Below are 10,198 nucleotides of genomic sequence, written 5' to 3' on the forward strand. Positions count from 1 at the left end.
GCCTATTTTCCAAAGCTCAGTCCACACAGTAAGTGGTTCTGAACCTGTCTTCCCCGGATCCTCCCCTCAGTCATGGATGTCATCTCAGGGAGAGACACAATGCAGAATTAACTGGATATAAGAAGAGTGTGTGTCTCGGGGGGAACCTCTTTGTAGTGGGGGTTGTCAAGTCTGTGTCTGAAAGACTGTGAAGAAGAACCTGGGAGAACCACAGGCATCGGTCTGTAGGTCCATCAGTAATCTTGCCGCTTTCTGCATTGGGAAGACCGAAAACGCGTTGAGCAGGGCATGCAATTAAGGACATGGCCCAGTCTCCTTGGAATTCTGGGAACCAAAAGTGCAATTGAAAATTCGCCCTCCGATGAATGTCACAGACTTTCTCTAGAGTTCAGGTAGTGGGCAGGATAGAACAGGACAGTCTGTGTCGGGCGCGTGTTGGTTGGCGCTAGCGCATTTGTGACCGTGATGTTGAGGTTTTCGTGCATGTTAGTGGTGTTGGGCAAGGTAGACTTATTGCTTCTCTGCCTTTTGGCTAAGATCAAGTATAGTATCTGTTCTTATCAGTTTAATATCTGATACGTCCTCAATTTGAGGACAATATAGTGAAAGACCCTAACCCTTCAGGCTTACACCCCCAAGCCTCAGGAAAAGAGAAACTTCAAGCACCAGGAAATGAGAAACTAAAAATCTAGTTTCAAGGGCAACCTGACTTAGCCATTGTTCAATCTCCCCTGCAACCATATAACAATGAAAAAAGATTTCTGTTAAGAGATGTGCTCAGCTGTGACTGGGATAGTTGCAGGTGTTCCAGGAAGGACCACCGTGACCTGTATGTAAACTCCACTCCTGTCTTGATACTCCCCCCTTGAGGTTTCAGGAAGAATGTACCTGTTGACGTAACTGTACCCCCTCTGTGATCACTCTGTACCCTGACCATGATCTTGTGAAAGGAAATTGTATGGGAATTGTAATCTTATGGGTTTTGTGGGTTTTTCCTTTATAAGCCCTTATGGGGCTGCAGTAAGATGCAACTCTTGCTCTTGGGAGCAGAGGAGCCCTTCTTACAGAAGCTTAATAAATCCTCCTGCTATTGCATCAACTAGACTAGAGTCTGGGTTCTTGGGGCGCCCACTTGAGACCCTAAATTTTGGGGTCCAACAATAGTAAATGGATATTTGGAACTGGGAGTTGGAATAGGAGCTTGCTCTGTCCACTCTGCGTGACCTGGTATTGCAGTATCTCCAGGACACCCTCCAAGGGGGGATTAATCTTGTGGTCTAAAGTAAGATTAATATATCTCCTGTTGCTGAGCCCAACTGACCTGTTTGGTTTTGAGCATCTCTTTCCGAGTCACCATTTGCCGCAATTTTACTTTGAGTCTTTTAACTTGTTCTTTTTTCAATTTGTACAAGCTTTCACTGGTTGTACAGCCTTTGAGCGATACCTGGTGATCTTCACCACTGATACTCTCCAGGCCCTCGACAGAGCACTAACAGCATTAAAAATAAACCAATCAAACTCAGCGTGGCAACACATGCCAGAGGCAAAGACAAGCCTGGTCTACACATTAAGTTCAGAAGAACCAGGGAGGGCTGCACAGAGAAATCCTGTCTTGAAAAACCTAAAAAAAAAGTTTTAAAATAATCAATATAACGTCTCATATGTAGGAGAGAAAGAAGAAAAAAAAAAACAACAAATCAAGCATCGTTTTATTGCTTCATGAGTTTGACATAGCTCTCTATCATAATTAAAGCCTGGGGTTTTGGTTTGGTTAGGTTTTTGTTTTATAAGAGATCTCAAAACATTTCTGGGTAAGTAAAGGACTTTAATTATTCATGGACAGATTCTGTACATCTGTGTTCACAACAGCCAAGATGTCAATGGGCTTTCTCTTCCATCAACTGATGAACAGACAAAGAAAATGTACACGATGGGATTTTACTTGGCCTTAATGAAGATGAAATGATAGGCAGGGAAGAGACTGTGATTAGCGGGGGGGGGGGGAGTGGGGCCTGGGATAACAAATATGAAGCATTTTCTCTAATTTGCAAAATCTATTTCTTTGGAAAGAAGGGAACTGAAGGGAGAGGGAGGAGAAGAAATGAAAGTGGGGAGGAGAAAAAAGGGGTGGGGGATGGGGGTCAGGGGATGGGGAAGAGCATAGACAAGACAGGAAGGGGCAGAGAGGGGATGGGTAACCTTTTGGGCAAGCAGGGATCTGCTTACAGACTTCCTGGATTCTGTCCTGGCAACTGCCACTCTTCACAGAGGACACAAAAGCCACCTGTGCCATCTTCCCACAGTGGGGAGATGAGGGCAGAAGAATGCTTCTGTCTTGTGTTGCTCTGTGGTCATGTCTCCTGGAGTGTTGGAGCCCCACCCCACCCCTTGCCGTGGGCTTTAAGATCTTCATGAACTGAAATGTTAACCCACCACCCTCTTCCTCTACCACAGGCCTGACTGAGCTCAGGCTGCAGGAAACCAGCATTGCCAGCCTGTCCCTGCTCAAAGGCAGCAAGGACCTGCTGTGCTTAGGCTGTGACCTGGGAGATGCTTTGTCTGCCATGTGGGAGACTGCAGAGTGGGAAGGAGCCGTGGAGCATCAGCCTAAATGTGCACAAGAGAAGTGTGCCTGTCATTGCAACTCAGCAAAAGCACATCTGCCGGTGTGCCAGCCCTGGAAATGAAAGAGCAAAACTGGGAAACAGCTGGGGGCCTTGTGAAAAGAAGGATGAGGTTTGCATTTGGTTTGTGTGTGTGTGTGTGTGTGTGTGTGTGTGTGTGTGTGTGTGTGTGTGTTCTTCTATACTACTACATGTTTATAGAAAATATACTACTTAAACATTTCCTAAATCATTTGAACAAAATTTAGAATAAGGTAGGGCTGGTGGTATAGGCCTGTTATCCTAGCTACCGCCCAGGCTGAGGCAGGAAGATCACAAGTTGAAGGTCAGACTGGGCAACTTATTGAGACCTTGTCTTAAAATAATAATAAACACCAGTCTGGGGCTATAGCTTAATGATAGAGTCCATAGCATATGAGAGGCTGGAATTGAAGGTGTATGCCACCATGCTTGGCTAAAAATTATTTTTAAAAGTCTCATTTGTGAACAGGACATCTTTTCTTTTCTCTGAAACTGTACTTATGCAACATCAAGGTTAAATGATCCATGCTCCTACCCACAATTCTCCAAGTACTTTCTTTGAGGCTCTGGATGGGAGTGATTAGGCATGGCTCTACCATATGTGCTCCTTTGCAGAGTCAACTATGTCTGAGACATGGGTTCTCATCTTTTGTAGTCAGATGCTGATTTCAGCCTTTTCCCCTTATTTAAATAAAAAAAAAATTCTGTATGTCTGTTAGGCTAATGGTACATACATGCAATCCCAGACCCTGACAGTTACCTAACAAGACTTTGTCTCAAAGCTGGGGGGCGGGGACAGCATTGAAGAGATGGCTCAGTGGTTAAGAGCACTGGCTGCTCTTCCAGGGGTCCTGAGTTCAATTCCCAGAAACCACATGATGGCTCAAAACCATTTATAGTGGGGTCCGATGCCCTCTTCTGGCATAAAGCTATGCATACAGATAGAACACTCATATGCATAAAATAAATCTTAAAAAAAAAAAAAAGAATGACACATGGTGAACAATGCCTTGAGGAACCGTGAGAGAATCTCCAGGAAAAAAGGCATAGGGCCTTTTACCTCGGGTACATTTGTTCCCTGTATGTTGTTCTTGTATGTGATTTTGTGTCTCCTGTATTAAACATTTACATACAATTTAGGGGGCATACTCTTCTTGGATGTCAGAACAGAACTACAGAACTCAATCTGGTCAGTGTACCCTGAGTCTGGATATGGCCTTCTGTCTTGATTCCCTGCATTCCCAGACATAATCTATAGAGACAGCCAGGCAATTGTATTTAACTGGTCTGTCCTGAGAAAGTTCTGGGAAAGGGCTGCTCTCTTCATGTTTAGTATGTGCTTACTGACATTTATTTACATGTTTTTCTGAACTCAAACAATGTTCCTTGTAGCATTGCTTTCTTTGTTACATTCGTGTTTAAAACTACGCTATGGTTGTCTACAGCATACAGACTTTCTGCCTCATCCTCTCAGGTCCTCAGATCCCAGGTCCAGCTGACAAGATCTGCATAGGTCAGCCCAAGAGTCGACACAAGGAGAGTGGCCTGCATCTGTCAGTTCTGGTACAAAACAACCTTGAAATCTCAATTGTAAATGATAAACAGCTGATTGAGTGGTAATTACTTGCACTTGGCTCTGATCTGAGTTCAAGCTGGTTTCCTAGGTTTCTCATTCATCTGTGACTGCCGGGTCATCTAGGGCATGCTCTTTGCATGTCATTAGCATAAATCCAAAAGAGCAAACATGCTGAAAGCACACAGTCAGCCTCTGTGCACATCACAGTTATTAAAATGTCATTGGGCCGCGCAAGTGACTAACCAAGCCCACATCACAGGGCCAGCAAAACATCTCTAGCTCTCTTTTTAAATTAGTTTCTTTTTTTAACATTTTCATGCATGAACACTGCATCTATATCATTCCTACCTCTCTCTCTCCCACTCCCAAATTCATTAAGATCATGTTTTAAAAAATTACTACTGTTATATGTATACACACACACACACACACACACACACACACACACACACACACACACACATATATATAGCACGCTGAGTCCTTTTAGCTTTGTTCATATGTTCATGTGTTCAGGGTTAACCTCAAGATTAGACACCCTATATAGGAGTTGATCTCTGAAAGCAACCAATTCTCCCTGTCTCCGCAGTCATTGACCTCCTGCAGCTTTCTGTCTAGGGGTGGGACCATGCGGACTTTACCATCCCCACTAACATGTCAACTGGTGGTGTCATTGTGCTGGTCATGTGGAGAGCTCATGGGTGCAGCTTCCCTGTTGTGTCTAGGAGATGCCACCTAGCAGCAGTGATCATGGTCCTATGGTTCTCACAAACTTTCCTCCCCACTTTTCCATGGTTTTCCCTGAGCCTTAGATTTAGGGGTTGTGTTGCAGATATAAGCAGGTAGGGTTGGCACCCCCAGTCACTTACCATCTGCATTTGGATCAGTTGTGGGGCTCTGTAACTGTCTCCATCTGTTGCAAAAAGAAGCTTCTTGGATGAGGGATGAGAGCTCCACGTATCTGTGTTACTGAGAAAACAAATCCTATTGGTTTAGGGAAGTAGGAGTAGTAAGCTTTCCTCCCGGGTTTATGTTCTCTCTAGCCATGGGTAGTTAGCTAGGGTTACAGTACTAGATATGAATCCCTCCTGTTGAGCAGGCTTTAAGTTCAATCAGACAGTTGATGGTAACCAAAATAAAGGTGTCAGTATTGCATCACTGTGGATATCCTGCCAGGCCAGTCTCTGTTGTGTACATAGGTTTACAGTGGGGTAGGACTAGCAAATGCACCTATCCCTTGGCAGCTTCCGTAGAATCTTCTGATTCTCTGAGAGCCCGTCATCAGGGAGAGGACTTTGGAGTCAGTTCCTGTTCATTTCCTCCAAGTCCAGTGTTTGAAGAGCATGACTTCTCCAGCAACAGGGCCTTGCCTTCAAATTCTGGAGGCAACCAAGGGCAACAGCAATAGCCTATGTTGTTTTGTTTGGGGGCATCCCTTGGACTACCCTTGCAACAACTCAAGAGAACTCATGTCTCTCATACATGGTACTGGGGGCTTCATTACATAGTTCATGGCTCTTGTGGGGAGCATTATTACCCGGTGTCATAACTTCCTTAAACTATACATCTATGCATATACATGTATGTTACATGTAATTTTAGGTAAGCATGAAATCACATGGTCTATATGTTGTATGAAACATTCTTAGTGTTATTTATTAACCTCTCTGTATTGCTGACTTTTACCACTGCCTACTTAAAGCCCAACTCCAATTTCCCCATTTTCTGATTCATGGCACCTTGACCTGCCATCCCCCAAACTAGAGCTCTCCTGACTTGGTCTCTTTTTTTTTTTTTTTAAAGATTTATTTATTTATTATGTATACAGAAGAGGGCGCCAGATCTCATTACAGATGGTTGTGAGCCACCATGTGGGTGCTGGGAATCGAACTCAGGACGTCTGGAAGAGCAGTCGGTGCTCTTAACCCTTGAGCTATCTCTCCAGCCCCGACTTGGTCTCTTTTTACTTTCCTGATTTCTGTGGTTACTTATGTGAAGATTCTGAGTTAGGAACCACAGTTTAGAGAGAACACATGGCATTTGTCTTTCTGGGTCTGGACTCCTTCACTCAGTATATACTCTAGTTCCATCAATTTACCTGCAAAATTCATGGTTTCATTTTTCTTTGCAGCTGAGTAGAATTCCTTTGTATACAAATACCTTTTCATTATCCATTCAGTTTTGAAGGTCATCTAGGCTGTTCCCATTTCCCAGATATTGTGAATACAATGGCAATGAACATGGCTGAGAAAGTATGTGGATGATGTCAAGTCCTTTGAGCATATGGCCCAGAAGTATTTAGCTGGTGGATTTATTTTTAGCTATTTCAGAATACTCCACACGGATTTCCAGACTGGCTGTACCAGTTTTCATTAGGTAGCTCTACTGCTAGGACATGCAAAGGGTAGAACTAAAGGTAGATGTGACGAATTAGGCACAATACCACTGTGGCAATGCTTTGCAAAAAGTTAAATGGAAGAAGCAGCCGCATAGGATATAAAGTTGACTGCAGAACTTGCCATGTGTGTAAAATATCAAATAGAAATGGAAATAAGCGAAAATAAAAAAATACACTGGGGTCATGAGATGTTTAGGAGCTTTTTTATTTTTCTTTTTCCATCTCTCCAGCCAATATGATCATATTCTGTTGCCCTCTTTTAACAATGTTTTAAGAGCTTCATACCATAAGCAGCTCTTTATCTTGGTTATTTTATTACACTAAATGCATTATCTACCATATTAAGGGAGAGAAAGAGAAGATGGGGAGAGATAGAGAGAAAGAGAGAGAGAGAATAGCCAGCCACTAGGTCCAAGCTGTCCCTCTATCTATTCTTACTGTAAGACTCTGCTCACACCACATTGCTTCCTATGTTCTCAATGAATGTACAAATTAGCAAAACACCCCTAGCCCACTGGTTAATATAGTTCATACTCTAAACTAACAGAGTAACATTTTCACTCATGTGTTTGTCTTCTGTGTCCTTGGTTAGCAGAATGTCAACTCCAAGAGACCAATGTACACTTTGTGAAAAAAAGGAAATCAAGTTTGGACCTGTGAAGCTTGAGCCCCACAGACAGTATCAGATGCTGGTCTGGCTGCTGCCCTCAAGACACCCAGTCCAAGTAATTGGTCGAAAGGATATCCTGCCATCACTCCCAATATAGCTACAAGACCAGAGTGCATGGAGATGGAGGCATGATCCAGGATGGGGTCAGGAGAGGAGCAAGCACTATAGAAAGCCTTGGGGACTGATTCCATCCAAAGGCTGCAGGAACTCCCTGGAGCAGAGAATTTCATAAAATTTGCTTTCCCTTTTAGGATCTTTGGATGACAGAATGAAAGCTGGATTGAGTTAGGAAAACTGGAGGTAGAGAACCAATCGTACTTATCTTGTCACTGTCCAGGAGTGAGCAAAGGGCACAGCCAAAAAAAAAAAAAAACTGCTGTGGCACCAGCATATAACGATGTGCCTTCATTTCTTCATTTGTAATATAAAAAAGGAAGTAGCTACCCCCCATCTGGGAGGAGAGATTGCTCTTGTATAGCTTCCTGTGTTATTTGCAATAGTCATCAGAAGGCTGTCTTCCTTTCATACAGCAAGTAGAGATGTTTAATGGCTCTTGAGGCAAAGCAGAGTTTATGAGCCCCGTCTGACTGCACATATTCAGGACTAAGCCCAAACACAATATTCCTGACCATGCCTGAAAACTGCTGAACACTGTCTAAAATTATGCCATCACTACAAACACCAGCAGCGCTGCTGAATGAAACCTCTGCCGTTCCCTGAGCCATTGCTCTGAGCAGCATGTCCTTATACCGTCCTCTGTCTTCCCCTCTCCTGTACAGAATTGCAATGTCTTGGGGCAGATAGCCATCATGGAACAGGCTGTGGCATTTTTCTGCCACACAGCAGGCTATTTGTTCTAGTGTCAGGTTAGCCTTGATCTCACACACACCAGGCAGAGCCTGGGCACACATGGCTTCCTGGTAAGAAACCTCTTGGAACATTGCCAGCACGTCTGGAGCTATGTTGGAGGGAGGGTTTCCTTGGAGTCTCTTCATTTCTTCTTTCATGACGTTTGCTATTTCCATGGCACAGTGGATCTCATTCGTGATCACTTTTCGAGGAAACTGAGCAGAAGGAGCAGGAAGGCCGCTAACATCTGCGTGATAGAGTTGGAAAGGATCCAGGAAAAGCCAGAGGATCCCATGGTGTAGGGTTTCACCTGCAGCCCCCTTCACTTTTGGATGGGTGATGCTCTTAGCCTTCAGGTACCAGTCACCGTGTCTTCTACAGAAATTCTCAGCCTCATCCATCACTATATGTTTAATCTTTGGGAATTCTTCTCTCATGAAGGTCCTCTGGGTCACAACTTGGCAAGTGACTTGTTGGCTGTAACCATAAAGGAGAAAAACAGGGTTTCAGGCATATAAAACAAAGATAGCGGGAGGTTTCCTAGCTCTCTGGATTGGAAATAGAGGCTAATTCTCCTTTGCAGACTAATTCATTAATAGAGGCAGTACAACAAAACCACTCTGCTTCCAAGGTACCTGGCAGGTAGAACACAGAGTTTTGGGATTGCTTAGTGAAATCTTCATGTGAAATTCTACTCTGAAGTAGTTAGACGGTCGGGTGGTTTGTGCCTATAATCCCACCACTCAGGAAGCTGGGGATCCTGAGTCCAAGGCCAGCCTGGGCTACATAGTGACTATAGGCCAACCTAGCCTACATAGCAATACTTGATCTAAAAAAAAAAGTTAGGAAATCTTGCTATTTCTACTGGTCCAATTGTGATGCTTGACAGGGGAAGACAAGATCACTACAGTAAAAGGAAATCTCAAAAGTAACTCATGCCTGTTCCTACTTCCTTAATTTGTCCTTTTAGAATTAGGGAACCGTCTCTTACAGGCATATCATAATCTATACATGCAGAAGAGAGGTATGTGCTAATTCAAATTTTGTCTAAAGCAAGTTCTGTTTCTTTACTTGTCTGACAAAAACCAGAAACTCCTTTGGGTTTTGGTAAGAAAAACACCAGTTGCTGAGTTCCTTCAAGAAAACTGAAAGAAAAGAAAAAAAAAAAAAACATAGGGCCCTTCCTCTCTCTGGTTCATTTCCCTGTTGTGGTACATTGTAACATGCATATATGCTACATAAACAGGCTTCCCAAATCTGACTGCTTCTTGTCTTCTCTAAGGATCTAATAGAGTGCACTCACACAGATCTTATGTCTACAGTTCCTGGGGCTTTCCTCTCTGTGCTTTGACTTGTAACCACATCCATCCTCTTCCAGCTTGGTCTGTGTGGCTCCTGAAGAAAAGCACCCATTTTCAGCTATCCCATACCTGCCTCACATTAGGGGTTTGATAGGTATTTGGCAATTGGGGTTTTAACTTGGACATTTAAAAAATGTAGCTACAGAGCTTCATAATGTCCACAGTCCCTAGCACAATTTCCTCCATAATCTAGCATCTGTAAACATCCCAGCATCACCGTTTTCCATATGCCCACACTCTGGCTCTACTCAAGTTAGAGCTCGTTTCTCATTGCCTTTGACCTTGCTGTGCGGTTTGCCTTGGAGGCCCTCCCCATCTCATTCACTTCTACTGTTTATCGTTGGCTCAATTGCTTTTGATACAGGGTCTCACTGTGTAGGCCAGGCTGGCCTCAAACTCTCAGTCCCTTGCTTCAGTCTGGAATTACAGGCATGCACTCTCCCACCTGGCTTCCTAATGATTTAGTATGGTCAAGAGTCTCCTTCCCTGGAGAGTATTTGCTGACCAACGTCCAGCCTGTGTGAGGCAGATCTTTATTATAATACCAATAATACAACACTTGCATTGATTATTTTGTAAACTCTTTGTCAGTTTTTTTTCCTCTGACATTATACTTAATAGCATCTAACATAAATACTGATCAATAAGACTCTTTTTGAATAATTAAAACTAAAGGAGAAAACATGAATTTTTTTCTCT

At 43.4% G+C, this 10,198-nt stretch overlaps 1 pseudogene; it reads left to right on the top strand.

Annotated features, from left to right (window-relative positions):
• The first annotated feature begins 512 nt into the window (after positions 1-512).
• Positions 513-622, top strand: LOC114707756 (annotated as a pseudogene).
• Positions 623-10,198: the final 9,576 nt, after the last annotated feature.

This window comes from Peromyscus leucopus, unplaced genomic scaffold, assembly GCF_004664715.2.
Source record: "Peromyscus leucopus breed LL Stock unplaced genomic scaffold, UCI_PerLeu_2.1 scaffold_740, whole genome shotgun sequence".
Taxonomy (NCBI): Eukaryota; Metazoa; Chordata; class Mammalia; order Rodentia; family Cricetidae; genus Peromyscus; species Peromyscus leucopus.